This window comes from Lutjanus erythropterus, chromosome 7 (genome assembly GCF_056507025.1).
Source record: "Lutjanus erythropterus isolate fLutEry1 chromosome 7, fLutEry1.hap2, whole genome shotgun sequence".
Taxonomy (NCBI): Eukaryota; Metazoa; Chordata; class Actinopteri; order Lutjaniformes; family Lutjanidae; genus Lutjanus; species Lutjanus erythropterus.
In genome coordinates this window covers 31,733,179-31,747,769 of record NC_139323.1, presented here as the reverse complement: position 1 = coordinate 31,747,769, position 14,591 = coordinate 31,733,179, and the positions used below count along the sequence as shown (strand labels likewise).

Here is a 14,591-nt window from a genome sequence, read left to right as displayed (position 1 = left end):
CCACATGATGACAGTCCATCAGTCTGTTGGTGCAACACTTCAGATTCTAACAACCATTGGATGTTTTGCACAGACACATATGATGATGATGAGCAATGATGATGATGATTGCCAAAACTAGCTAACATCCACCTAAAACTAATGACTGAATGACTTCCTGTTATCCTCTGCTGGGATTAATGCTAACATAGCCATGCTAACATGCTGAATATATCTTGCACAAAGTATCTTACACAAACATGTTAGCATGTATGTTAGCATCTAACCTGATAATTGCACGTTTGTTAACAAGTTCACAAATGATAGACTGCCAACTGTTACATGTCAACATCCTACCTCTATGCCGATTAACATAGTATATTTTAGCATTTAACCTGCTGAAGAATATGCTAATGTCTGAATTCAACATAGTGTGCTGCTAGTATGACTATAGAGTTTTAGTTGTGACTAATTCAAGGGGAGAGATGGAGCAGTGGCCCCCTGCTACATACAATACATTGAATATTATATTTTCTGGTCATCTCTCATTTTTCTGTACATAGGTTTTGTTTTTGTGAGTAGCATAAAGGGAATTAAAACTAGCTCTCATTATACAACCCTGTGTTGTAAAAAGATTTTGAAAAAATGCACCTTGTAACCTTGTAATAAGTAGTTTAAGCTGATGTTTAATGGACATGAATTCTGTTTAGATAGCGTAGCTCTCTCCATTAGCAGCCTGCCTCTCACACTTTAACAGATGACTGAATGAAGAGCTGAATGCGTGCTGTGGCATCTTAAGTGGGTGTGATGTCGTGGCCGAGGCATCAAGCTACAAAACACAGTAACAGTAAGGTCTCTCACACACACACACACACACACACACACATATATATATATATATATATATAGACATAAAGATACAGTACATTTCAACTTTTCACTCCTCATTTGTACTAAGGAAGTTCAACATACGTAACTGTGACTTGTGTTGCAGTATGTTTACGAAAACGCCCACTGGATCTGCATTTTAATTTATGTCCCATTTTTCTTTGTGGAGTCTATGTCTCGCTGCTGTCCCCACTGGCATCATTAAATTGTCATCTTATTTCATCTTATACCCAGACAGGCAGAGAAACACTTAAAAGAAGCAACGAAGAAGATGAGGAATGAGGAGAAGATAGATTTAGAGAAAAAGAACACAGATACCTGATTCATTTCAACAAGGCCGTCTCAAGAGAGTCTGATTCAGCATTATGTAAGTGGAGGGCTGGCTAAGACGCAGAAAAGCAAGGATATTCTCAAAAAAAAGGTGATAAGGGGCAGCAAAAGAATGCAAGACTGAAAATTCTCAAATAATAATCTATTCAAATAAGAACATAATATTGTTATTGTTCACTTAAGATTTTGAGCTTCTACTTTTTTATTGTTGCTCTGAATAAAATGTAATATTGCCTTCAACTGTTTCACATAGAAAAGTATGCAGAAAAAGTTTCACTGATGGAAGTGAACACTCGAAAGTAGGAAAGCAAAGTAGGAGCAGATAAACAGCGGCATTACTTATCCTTATAATAGCTTTAAGTAAATAAAAGGCTACTGTTTGAGACGTGTAAAACTTGACATTAGTTAGCAACAGTACAGTGACAACCTGAAAGCTACAAGTAGACATCAATGTAGCATCCCAAAATGCCTAAATTTCCCCTCGGCATTGAAGCATATGATTGAAATGATTTGTTTTCTGCATAAAAAATTGTATTTCACTCTGTAGGAGAACACCTTTAGTATATTTATCAGGTTCCATTCCCAAAGGAGTGTGTACCTCAGAGCTCATAGCTGAGTTTCAAAACATTAATAGAGAGTTCAAGGTTTTTTGTTTAAATGTCTGTGTGTTAATGGATAATTTAACAACATCTTTAAATCTGTCATATTAAGCTGCTTGTCTACTGTTTGCAATATTAATCAAACTAATTATGGTTCTGATTCTATCCATAATGACATGTTTCATCCAGATTTCTTCCATCCCACATTTATCCTCATTTAAATGCAAGTCTGCAGTCTTCAAAAGAGCGGAACAAATGGAATAAGTTTTGCTTGAGTAAAAAAAAATGTTCTTATTTCAATTTCAAGCAAGTCTCTTTTCTCAGCTATGAAAGAAAAAAAATTCATGGCAAAGACTAAAAAATAAAACCTCTTTATGCTGGCTAATTATTTCAGAGAAATTAGTTGCCTGGAGCCACGGCTGATGTTGTGCTTTGTTTTCCCTCTGTGCATTCCAAATGTGCACTGATCGCACGCAGACACTTAATTTTTCATGGTCTGTCCCTAATTGCTGTCTGCAGTCAGTCATGCTAGATCTCACCGCAGGAGGTGACTTTTTGCATGAGAAAATGTGTGTCTGTATCTGTGTGTGTGCGCGTGCGTATTGGCAGGTAATTAACTCAATATAGTCAAAAATCAAGGGGAAGCGAATGAACCAGTAAACCTGATTCTGGTGTGTGAGACAGAATGTGTATCTGTGGATGATAGTCGTGTGCAGGCAGGAGGTAATTAGCCAAATATAGTCCGGCCAAAAACAGAAAAAAGGAAAACCACGAGAAAATGAACGACCCACCTGACTTCTTCCCATTAGCTGTAAAGTAGTGGAACATCTGCAGCGCTGGAAATGGAGTCAGGTTAATATTTTCGTACACACACACATTGGAAAAAAACACTTATGTCTGTCCATCCAAATCTCTACTTTTCCATGCTTGGCTGGAGGGCTAAAAGCCCTCGGCTTAATAAGGTAGGAGGTGAAACCCGAAGTGTGAAGGAAAAAGAAAAGATGGAGAAAAAAGAGGTAGAGAAAATTACATGAGTCAAGGCAGAACAAGTGAGTGATGAAGAAAATGAACAAATATGCTAAAGAGAAATGATAACGAGGGGAAAACCAAGAAATAAGATTTAATGAAGATATGCTGGTAGATATGCAGAGGAGGCTGGTGCTAATTACAGGTCCAGTGGCGGCTGACCGGTGACTCCAGGGCGCCTGCACTGTTGAATACACTCCTCACATTTTCACCCAATTAAAGTCTGTCACCGTGAGGAGAAACTGCAAAGGTTGCGGCGAAGACAAACGAGGAGCGAGGAGCAGTGGATAGAGCCTGAGGGCTGCAGTTAACAGCACATGAGCTTAATTCTGCAAAATGGGAGTGTTTGTTATGAAATCAATGCCCCTGAAACTGGAGTATGGAGAGCTTTTATTATGAGAGACCAGTCGCATGCTTCAATTATTTATTAGCCTATTTAAATCTTGTAATTAAGGACCACATTAAGAGTGAGATCATAAAAAAGAAAATCGGACTTTATAGCTGCTTCAACTTTGCTAAAAAAAAAAAAGTTTCAAAGTGAAAGTCATTTCCAGTAAAGGGCTCCAGAAGACCCTTTTTTATCCTGGTTGAAAGTCACAGTGACTTTTTTTACTCAGTCAAGTAAGTCTTTCTCTGTTCTATCATCCCCTAACATAGAGACTTAAATCATGAACTATTTGATCAAATAATCATGGAGGTTCCCTACACAGCTCTATTCATTGCAAGAACTAGGCTCACATGCAGTAGCTTGACCCATATACACAAGGTTTGTGCCAGTGCTGGAGAATGCTCTGGCTGAACCAAGAAGCGTTAATCTCTGTGAATATATGACCAAACTAGTGTTTTGGTGGAACTATGTTCCGCTGAGAGCGAGGGGTCAAAGTAAGTAAGTAAGGCTGTTAGCTCGGAGGTTGCTGTTGCTGTTTCCCATAGGGGAGGGGGCAACACTTGATTCTCACATGCATCGCAAAGCAGACATGGAAGATTCTGAATCACTTCATAAATGTAAAAGATTGATTTTCCAAATGTTAGTTGACAAAGAGCAAAAAAAGGGTTTAAGTTCTCTTCTAATGGAGAGATGTAATGTATATTCACAAAGGGTTAAGTTGTAATTTAGCATCTAAATATCTGTGTTTGCAAAACGAACGTGAAGTGTGTTGTGAACATTTTATACCATCGCCCAGAGACTAATGTTAAGACTGAAGTGGAGCAGCAATCAGCTGTAATAAACAAGAGCAGCTGAGTGACACACACACACACCGCAGCATTAAACAAACATAAACAACTTAAAGTAACTCTGTGGTAAAGAAAATAACTCTGTGCTGAGTCTGTTTCACCTCAGAAACCCTGCTCATACCCACTGTCTACCGCTGGTGATTCAGACTAAGCAAAAAACAGTCTTTCAAGATGTAGTTTACATTACAGGAAGTACCAAGAAAATAAATTAAAAGAAAATAAACCCAAAGACTTGCTCTAGTCTTCAACAGTCTAAGATATACAAGAAAAAAATCTTAAAATGATGACTTTCCCTTCCTTCCACTGACAGAGCCGACAGCAGGTACACAAAGCTCGACAGGCCTGTTCACTTCACCTCCAGCTCTAATTTCATCCATCTCCCTCCACCCCTCTCTCACCTCCTCTACCCCCTGTGTGAGTTTTGTTATTACATTCTGTCTTGATTTATTTATTCTGTCCATCACGGCGTTGCTCTTTTCCCCTCCAAACCTCCTTCTGCATAATATTTTCCATCTCATCACACGATGCTCCGCTGGAGTTGTCGAATCTCTTGTCTGCTGAGGTGTGAGATGTAAGATGGGAAGTCAGACCTGTAACCCTCCTGAATTCCTCTCTGCCCTTCACATTTGACAGAGAAAACGAACAAAACAAAACTCTGCTCACACTCAGGAAACATTTAAGCAACTACTTCACGTTACTGCTCACTGCTAAGTCTAAACTAACAACTGGGACTGCAACTGAAAATGATTTAAATTTCAGGTGCTGGTACATTTTTAGTGTGTCATTTAATTATTTCAACAGTAAATCCCTAAGTGTGATATTTCCTGACTTCTCCAGAGAATTCATCAAATTGATCTGACTGGAGAACACCACTAAATTGTTCCAGATCTTTCACAACCAAGTGTCTGAAGTCCCTGTCTGAAGTGAAGTTGTTCATTACTAAAAGCATCCTCTGCTGTGTCTCCTTTCTCTTTCTGCTGCGGAGTCCAAGTTCAGACAAGGACACTGCAGTCGTGTGGAGCCGAGCTGAGAAGACTCGTCTCTCACCCGGACCTCAGCTACTGTTCGCCTGCCAGCTCAACTCGGCTCTGCGCTTCCTCCCACCAATACGTCGAGTGACTGTTCTTAAGCTAAAACCTCTCCTTCTAGACTTAAAGAGGATCAAGAGATGAAAGCAGAGAGAAGGAGTGAAGTGAAGACAGAGAGAAGATGACAGTGTCAGAATGGAAATGAAGAAAATGGAGGCAACAATAAATGAAAATGGTAAAGACGTTGACCAAAGAGAATGTGAAAAGGAGAGAATGCTTGGCTGTTACACCTGCCAATACCAGGTAATTTTAAGTCTTAACGTTTGATACGGATGTCTTAAAGCCTTGTTCATAACTAAAGGGATTATACAAGGAAGGGAAATATAAGGATGTCTCATCCATATGGGAAAATGCATTCAACACACACACGCATACACACACACACTCCACCTTAATCTGAGCGTGAAGGACAAAGTAATTTTAGCGCTGTTTATATACTGAGCATGTCGGGATGCTGTGCAAGAAAAGCTGCACAATGAGGGCTGATCTGAATCATCAGGTTCTATTTAACAGATTTCATTACAAATGATTTCATCAGTGGTTCTTATATTCATCAAGACCTACACGATTTTAAAATAATACCACAGGAACACCATTCCACAGTTTTTCCAGCACATATGTAACAGAAATGTGCCCATGTAAGATTTTTTTTGTCTCTTCAAATATTTTCCTGTCATCCCTAAAATCTGAGCTACTTAGGTTAAATGTAAGTATGTATGTCAATAAACCATAACATTGGATAACTGTGTTGCAAATGTGTTAGAAATAAAATAAAAACAAAAACATAGAAATCTGACATATCTTGACATCACATTTTACTAAATAAATACACAAAACATATTGATTAAAAAAAAAGAGTTATTTGAACAATGTTTTTTTTTTTTTTCATTTTTGAGCTATGCTCATTTTTTAGCACAGTGCAAAGGTATTTTGATGGTTTCACTTCAGTAAGATGTGTTTTTTTATACTGTCATGCCATTTCCTAGATTATTTTAAAAGCCTGATATCCCTAAACAGGTATAACTTAAGCAACACAGCTATATAAAGTAAGTCAATAAACCTTAATGACTGATAAAGTTATTGAAACTGTCTTAGATTAATACAATTTAAAAAAAAAAGGTCATCAATGTGCGACTCAAGTCTACAACGTGTGGACATGAAAGAGACAAAAATTGCAGAATATCCTGCTAGGAGGTTGTTAAACAGATGACTGATTCCCCTTGATGAACCCATCCTACGGATTTCTCCTCAGGAGTTTTAAGAAGCAGCAGGAAGAAATGTAGAGCAGAAAAAGTTCAAAGAATAAACAGCCCTATGGAGGTTCTATACTGTTGACTCGAGTAAATGAGTGCACATGGATGTCTCCTATATGTGTGTGTATATCTATATATATAAAGGACACTGTAGGTGTGTTGAGAGGAGATGGCCATGTGTGTCCTGCTGCTTCTCAGCAGGTGAAGTCAGAACAGAATAGGAACACACTTTCATCCTTTAGCTATGAATCATGCTGATGACAAGGACAACTGACAGCCTGTGGCAAGATGAAGAGGTGTGTGTTGTGTGTGTGCGTGTCAGAGAGAGAGAGAGCCAAGTGAATGTGAAAATAAGCAGGAAAGACATCATGTAGATATGCAAGGAGGAGATAGTGTGAGATACACAAGCATACACACACCCCGAGCTCATTGTGTTCACCATCTCCTCAGAGAGAGTCCAACCTTCAGCATGAGTCATCACCACAGTATCTGCACTTTGAGGTCTTCTACTGTGCTGCTTTCCACTTAGAAAAATCTTGCAGCCAGAAAGAACCACACAGAGTGTTTACTGGTTTCCTTTGGCCCATTTTCTCCAGAACAACTTTGAGATGTTTGTTTTTTAATTCTAAGTCACAGTAATTGCTGTGTGCAGCAACAACCACCAGGAGGCATCTGTGATGCATCTGCAAACACTGGAGCTCACGAAAAAACAATAGCTATTTATAACACCTGCAAAGCACCAAATACAGGTAAATTTTGGATCTGGCAGAAAACTAAATTGGGGTCAGGTAGCCAATTTGGACTAACAGCATAGGGCCCCATCATAGTGTTTGTTTACCTGTACCGACTGAGAATAACGTGACCCTCACTCTCCGCTGTACCTGTGCTGAATTCAGTTAATCAAATCAAAGCAGCTTACCACTATTTGTCATTTTCTACACAATGTTTTACTATGGTTTTGCTGTAAGAAACATCTGCATTACATGTTATTAGAGATGTGGTAAGTTGAAAGTCCACACATGAAGGAGGTGGGGTAGATGAATGACACTAACAAATACACAGGAGACCAGGGTTCATGTCTCATGTGAAAACAAATTTTCTAACAGTTATGATCTACCTAAGGCTTAGTGTGTCAAGTGACTTTGTCATGTGATTGTTTGTGTCACGAGTCACTTCATTGACACATGAGTGCTTCACATGTACCTAACCTAACATAGACATGATAACCACCAACATGCTCTTATTCTAAACCTAACAAAGTAATCTCTTGTACCTAAATGTAATCAAACTGCAACCCTGACATTGTGTTAATCTTGTGATAAAAATGGCTTTCTGACCGCATCAGATACAGCTGCTAAAGGATACCCTGTTTCAGTATCAGATGCTGAGCAGCGGCGACAAGTTGTTGGTATGTGACAGGTTGGAATGAGAACACGTTGGCCTTCCTCTGGTTCATTGCCATTTATGGCCACTCTAGTACTTCTTCTCCTGCACACACTCATTGTGTTGACTGCTCTCATTTCAGTCACAAATATCAAACCTGCCTGAAATGATTTTAACAAGAACAACAAGGTACAATTACCGAACACGGCAAATCTTATCTCCCAACTTTCAACAGCAAACAAACCTGGGCGAGAACTGACTGAGTCCAGTTCGGTTTCTGATCAGTTGTGATTTCCAGTCACAGGTGAGGTCAATGTTGCGTCTCTGTGGAAAAATGTTCTGATATCAAAGGCTGACAAGCTGCTAAACCGGCTGTCACCGTCATTGTCTCTGTCAGTAACGGCGGAGGAGACAAGGTAAGAGCGCAGTAATTATTCAACATGTTCTCATGTATATTTAAGCGTCAGCTGCGTCAGCCTGTTCCTCCACAGCTCCAACACACCATGATGGAGGATGAGGTCAGTGAGGCCGAGGCCTGACGTCTGCAGGCAGCAGGTGGACTTGACAAAGAGCTGCCTACACACTGAATGTCTGAACACTGTTCTGTTTATTGCAGGCTTTATTTATACTCTTGTCTGCGCTGATGAACATCCTGCAGAGAACAGTTTGTCTCGTGTTTGTAAGTTGAAAGTAGGTTACATGTTCAACGAAATAACGTCTCAATTAGTGAGGTTTTAGAGGCGCTCGCAGGAATTTCTTGAGCTGGAACAAAGTCAGGCTAGCCATTCCTCCTGCTTCCAGTCTTTATGTTAAGTAGGGATGTCATGATCCATCAATATGGAGTGATATATCGATCGATATATAATCATCAATGCATCATGAAAACATTGATATATCATCATCTTTCAGATGATTTAAATTTCCATGGCATGTCTGTGTCATTAAAACAGTGTAAAAGTCGGGCAGATAAAGACAAGCAGCCAAGAAAAAGACAGCAGGGTGGAAAAAAATAGATTTATGAGAACAGACAGTAAACAGACAAAGCACATGCGGACCGGACATCTCACTCATCTCAACATGTTGCTCTCACTGCAGCAATATTAGCTGCTCTGTTTCTTCAATGTCAGGCTGAAAAACATGAGCGGAGGGTGAAATTAGTCTGTAGTTTTCTGTCAGGAGATGCAGTGATTTAACCCAGCAGTAAATAAGAAAAAGTATAAATAATACATGTAATTTGTTAAGCTATGAGTAGAGGAAAAGTCAGCTAAGCGCCAGGCTGATTTAAGCAAAGTACAGTGCCACAGGTCTAAGCTAAAGGTGACTAGAAAAAAAAGTTGTTTTGTCTATGAACCTTGACAGCTATTATTGAGCCAAATTTTATGCTTTTTATAAATGTTCTTGTGGCTAAGCCAAGTTTAGTTGAATCAATATAAAGTAAACTTTACTGTTCAGAACTAGTTCCAACTACTTGCCATTATTTATGTGATGTTTTTTGTGTCAGCTTCTTCTGTAACTGTTTGTGTTAAATGGGCATATGACATGTTCTTGATAAGTCATTCCCAGAGACTTGGTCGAGACCCACAGGTGGGTCACAGGAGACTTTATTCGAGTCACCAAATAAATACAAAACTGTGGAATATAATCTCCAAATTTAAGCTTTATATCTGCAGTATACATTTTATAAAGCATTTAAAATGTGTATGTTGTTGTGTATTGATGAAAGGAAAAAATTAGAGTCTATTAATTCTGCCACTTATTTTGTCTCATTTATGAAGCAGGTTAAAATGTCCTATATTTTTGCCAATAAGGGGAAGTAATAATTTAGTCTGTTTCTAGATTCATACTGATCTTCTCAACTCTAACTGAGACTGACAGAGGGTCATTTCATGTGGTGGGGATGCAAACAGATAAAAACAAACAAAACAAGGTGAGAGCTTGTTTCAGTCACCTGAACAATGTTGTGAGCTCCATATTTCAAACTCTTACGCATGTATCTCCCTGCCTACAGAGTCTCATTGCATTTAATGATGAAATTGAGCACGGGCTGCAACAATACAGCAGCACTCCACTTTCATCTCCAGCCCTGAATTCCCCTACCAGCAGAGGCTTTCATTTCTATTCACCTACAAAACAAATGCAAATATTATGCTAATCTGATTGTGTGTTATTGCAAAGTTTCACCTCTTTAGTGAAGAAGAACTGAGCTCTAAGACACTCTGGACAAAAAGCAGCATTTCAAGTATTCTGTGTCCGTGCGTGTGTCCATACAGTGTACTGTCCAACACATGGCACCTGGCACTTGCAGGGGTTACCAGGCAATACTTGGTTGTTAGCCTGGGAACACACACATGCACTTTAACAGAAGTGTGTCAGAGAAAGAGAGGAAGCAGGAGCGTGCTGAGCCTCGTCCATTAGTCAAGAGGTAAACACCATCTGGACGTCCGCAAATGTTTTCCCCAACACACACACACTTCATGAGCTCCATTCATTTCACTTAATGACCCACACACTCACACAGGGATGCATTAACAACACAGGTGCTAACCACACAAACACAGAGAGACCCTGAGGGAGGACGTTTTCTGTCCATTAACATCCTGGGTGGCACCGCACAGGTTTCAATCCACCACACGGAGGGGACATAAATTCTTAAACACTAATCCTCCTCCTGCAGCCACATTAAAGAGATTTTAGAAGTGATGTCTTGTCAGCAACAGCAAAGGTAGCATATTGACAGTAACTGTTTAGCAACATGTAAGCACTACATATAGTGAGCAGGGATGGAATGATTACTGGTTGTTGTGGTAAAATTTCTGATGATTACTGTTTAGAGCTGCTACTATTTTGATTAGTCACTGATGAGTGAAACAATTAATCGACTAGTTACCCAAAAAATACAACTCACATTTTGAATTTGAGTTGGTGAGAGACAGAGACACAGAGAGGCTCATGTCTAGAAGGGAACCACATATCCGCGAAAAGATCACAGGAGTGATTAGTGCAAACCTTGTAAGAGTTTTGCATATCAAGGGATCCACACTAGACCTGATCGAGAGAGAGGAGCACAGCTCAATTCATGGCGGCCCATGTTTTTGTCAGAAACAGTGACATTCAAGCCATGTTTTTAGATCTTGATTCTTGAAATTATCGTTGTCTTGGCTTTAAACTGCAAAGTAAAATAACAACAAATTCACATCGTCCACATGTTCATGTTCTCTTCAAATGTTTGTTCTTTAATGACATGAACCCATGATATACACAGTCAACCTTACAAATCTTGCAGGTAATTGTTTTATTTACTGGTTGGTTTGGTGTCAGTGAACACATTGACATCACAAAGGAGGTTTTCAATATAAAACTTGGTACAATGAATTGGTGTGTATTAGTAATTTCCAATGAGGGATATAAAGATACCAAAAAATCAAGGTAATAATTCCATGACAAAAGGTTCATGATGTGATATTTACCATAATATTAAATACAATGAAAACAGATGAAAAAATGTCATTTATTTAATGATAAATCTGATGTGTATTGCATTTTTTATTTGTATAAAATTAGTTCCCTTCTTTAATTGTTTCCTTGTTTAATAAAATAAAATAAAAGTAGCTAGTCATGACCTAAGCATATACAAAAGAATACCATGAGCCCCTAACCTAAGGCAATTAAGGTTTTTAAATCTTGAATATTTTAATCTTAAATCTTGTTACATCCCTATTTTTAATTATAATACCAAGATAATACTGATAACCATGATGATTTTGTTTACTATAATCATCTTCAATATTGAGTATAAAAAAGTTACTGTTTCAGTATCTTTCAGTCCAACATAAAAAACCGAAACAATTTGACAGGTGGTTTTACCTGAAACTCAGTAGCCACTTCATTAGTTACATCTCTACAATCAAATGTGATCCAACACAAAGAATCCTGCCAAAAAATCTACAGACCATCAGTGGATGTGAGTTTCACTCCTTCCAGGATATTTACAACGGAAAGTGTGTCTAAAGGCTGCAGGATAATCAGAGACCCCAAACACCCCCAACACAGACTGTTCCAGCTGCTGCCGTCTGGCAGCCTCAAGGCCCAGACCAGCAGGTCTGGGACACTTTGTTTCGCCAGAGAAACGAGGCTTATGAACAATGAACACTAACGGCTCAGTGCCTGTCTGACTGTAACACACTGACACACACAAACAACTACTTACAAATATTCACATAATATGCAAATATGCATAATATTTTTGGTGAAATTCAGTCTTAGTGCATAGTCTATATGGATTTTAAAAAGGATCTGGTAATAAAATGTTGTTTTTCTTCATATCATCTCACCATACTATCAACATGCAACATTACTGCCACTATTACCAGTGGATATAACTTGTGGTCAACATCAAGAAAAGACAAAAACACCAAAGAAAGCAGCAAGGAAAAAAGTCAAACTGAAAAGTCAACTTTAACTCAGTTAAACAGCATGACAAATAGAGTATGATTTATTTTAGAAATGGCAAAAAGGGTAAAACAGAATTATGAGAAAAAAACAAATAACCCTCTACAAAATACAATACTGTATTTAATAAAGTATGTCCCAAAAGGAAAGATGGAAAGAGGTGCATAAAAAAACATGACAAGTGAGCCGGAGGGGCTCAGGTGTTCTTCCTAAATCCTAATGTAAGTCAATTCAAACCAGGAGATAGAGCTTTAAGCCCTGCAATATAAAAACTCTGACAGGCGTGACCCTGAGCAACAACACTGGAGTGAAATATGATGTGCATGAGCCGCTGTTTACTAAGACACAGAGTGAGAGTGAATGAGAGGGGGTCAGAGAGAAACACTGTACCCAGAGAGTCAGCCAAGAAAAAGGAAAACATTAATAAACTTGCCCTTGAGAAATATAATAACCTGCGATTATTTGCTCAACTAGAATAACTCTGCAGATCACATTTTCCGTTTTAAATCCAGGCTACAATTTCCTGCTGGCTGCATCACCGATCTCGCTCAGAGAGTCATGGGGAGGGGGAAAAAAAGGATAATTATGAAGTCATTCAAACGAGCCAAAGTAAACGACAGAAACAATTCATTTTAGCTTAATGGATTCTTTTCCAACTAACACTCGCCACAGATGGTGGTCCTTCAACCAGACCGAGCACAGAGGCGCTAAAACAGATGTATCTTTATCCCTGGCAGAGTTTTTACAGATTTTATGTGTTGTTGAGATCAGCTAAACATGGAACTCATTTTTATGTTTTTTAGAGTTAATGAGCTGTTCAGGCTGGAAGAATAGGACAAAGACACACCCAGCGTTACCAGGAGAAACATCTGAAAGTGTGTGAGACAAATAATAGTTGTGATGAAGTTACAAGTTGCCTTTATAATACATACACAGTGCACACAGTTGCCATACCATGTAACAGTTATGAGACAAAGCTATTGGTGATGTTCTTCACATTAAACACTGATGCCATCTGCTGGTGGTTTTCCACTGCAGTTTGTCCTTAAAAAGGGGGTCACAGTCCTGTTCATACAGATACTTGTTTGTGATTCTCATCCTAAACCCAGTTTTATATAAATTATTCTTGTGGCATTACTTTTAATTCATTTTAACTTAAGTCACTCTTCACTCAAACATTTGTTTTTCTTTTTGTTTCTCCAGTGGGATATTTGAGCTTCACTGTACAGAATGTTCTATGTGCAAAGTTTGAAACTAAAATGATGTTTTCACACTAATCTGTGAAAGTGGAAAGTTTCCTGCTGCTCACTCAAAATCCTATTTTCAGGAGTTGAGCCTAGAGCCGCCACGATTAGTCGATTATTAAATAATAATATATAACAATCGGCAACTATTAAATTTAAACTAATCAACTACTCAGATTGAGTAATTTTTCAAGCATGAATATTTTTTGATTTCCTTATTCCTCTATGACAGTAAACCAAATACCTCTGGGTTGTGAGTTAAATAAGACATTTAAGAATGTCATCTTGGGCTTTGGAAAACACTGAGTGACATTTTTCACCATTTTTCTGATGTTAAAAAAACAACTATTAATGGAATAATTGAGAAAATAATCATCAGATTAATCAGATATGAAAATAATCATTTGCTGCAGCCCTAGTTGGGCCTACAAGCAGGATTTCTGACATTAGAAATAGTTTCTGCAATTAAAAGAGCTCACCCCGTGACAGATCATTTTTCACGGTTTATATTGATTAGTTGCAATCCCTACAAAAAACTACAGACTTAAGATCAAAACTATTCTGTAAATACCAACTCAATGAAAGAAAGAAAGAAAGAAACAGAAATAAACAGAAGGTAAACTCTTACAGCAGGCTACATTTCTCTAGTCATCCCCTCAACAACCAGCAGATGTCAGAGTCGAGCACACAGCGACCTTCACTCCCACTGCAGAGCTGCATCCATCGAGACAGGGTCAGCACTGCACTGTGCTGCATCTTGACCCATTACACACACAAGTAAACACACACACACAAAAAATACACACCACACACACACGCTACACACACTGTCATTTCTGCTCCATTTGCTCCTCTCAGCAGTGAGCAAACAACTGTTTCTGTGGATGTCAAGTGCCTCAATGTGTGTGTGTGTGTGTGTGTGTGTGTGTGTGTGTGTGTGTGTGTGTGTGTGTGTGTGTGTGTGTGTGTGGTGTCTGTAAAGTACTGAGTCATCCTCAGTCTGACTCCCTGCATTCAGCTGGCAGAGTTTCAGTCCAACAGACAGAATCCATATGGAGCCAGACCAACTCACTGTGAGTCGGCAAATAAATACTGACCACATTTAATACTTATTTA

The 14,591-nt window shown here is 38.7% G+C and overlaps 1 protein-coding gene across 1 annotated transcript in view; it reads right to left on the bottom strand.

The window, feature by feature from the left end:
• The window catches only part of mast2 (microtubule associated serine/threonine kinase 2), a 210,555-nt gene that overhangs the window by 146,641 nt on the left and 49,323 nt on the right, over positions 1–14,591 (bottom strand). The window lies entirely within an intron of this gene.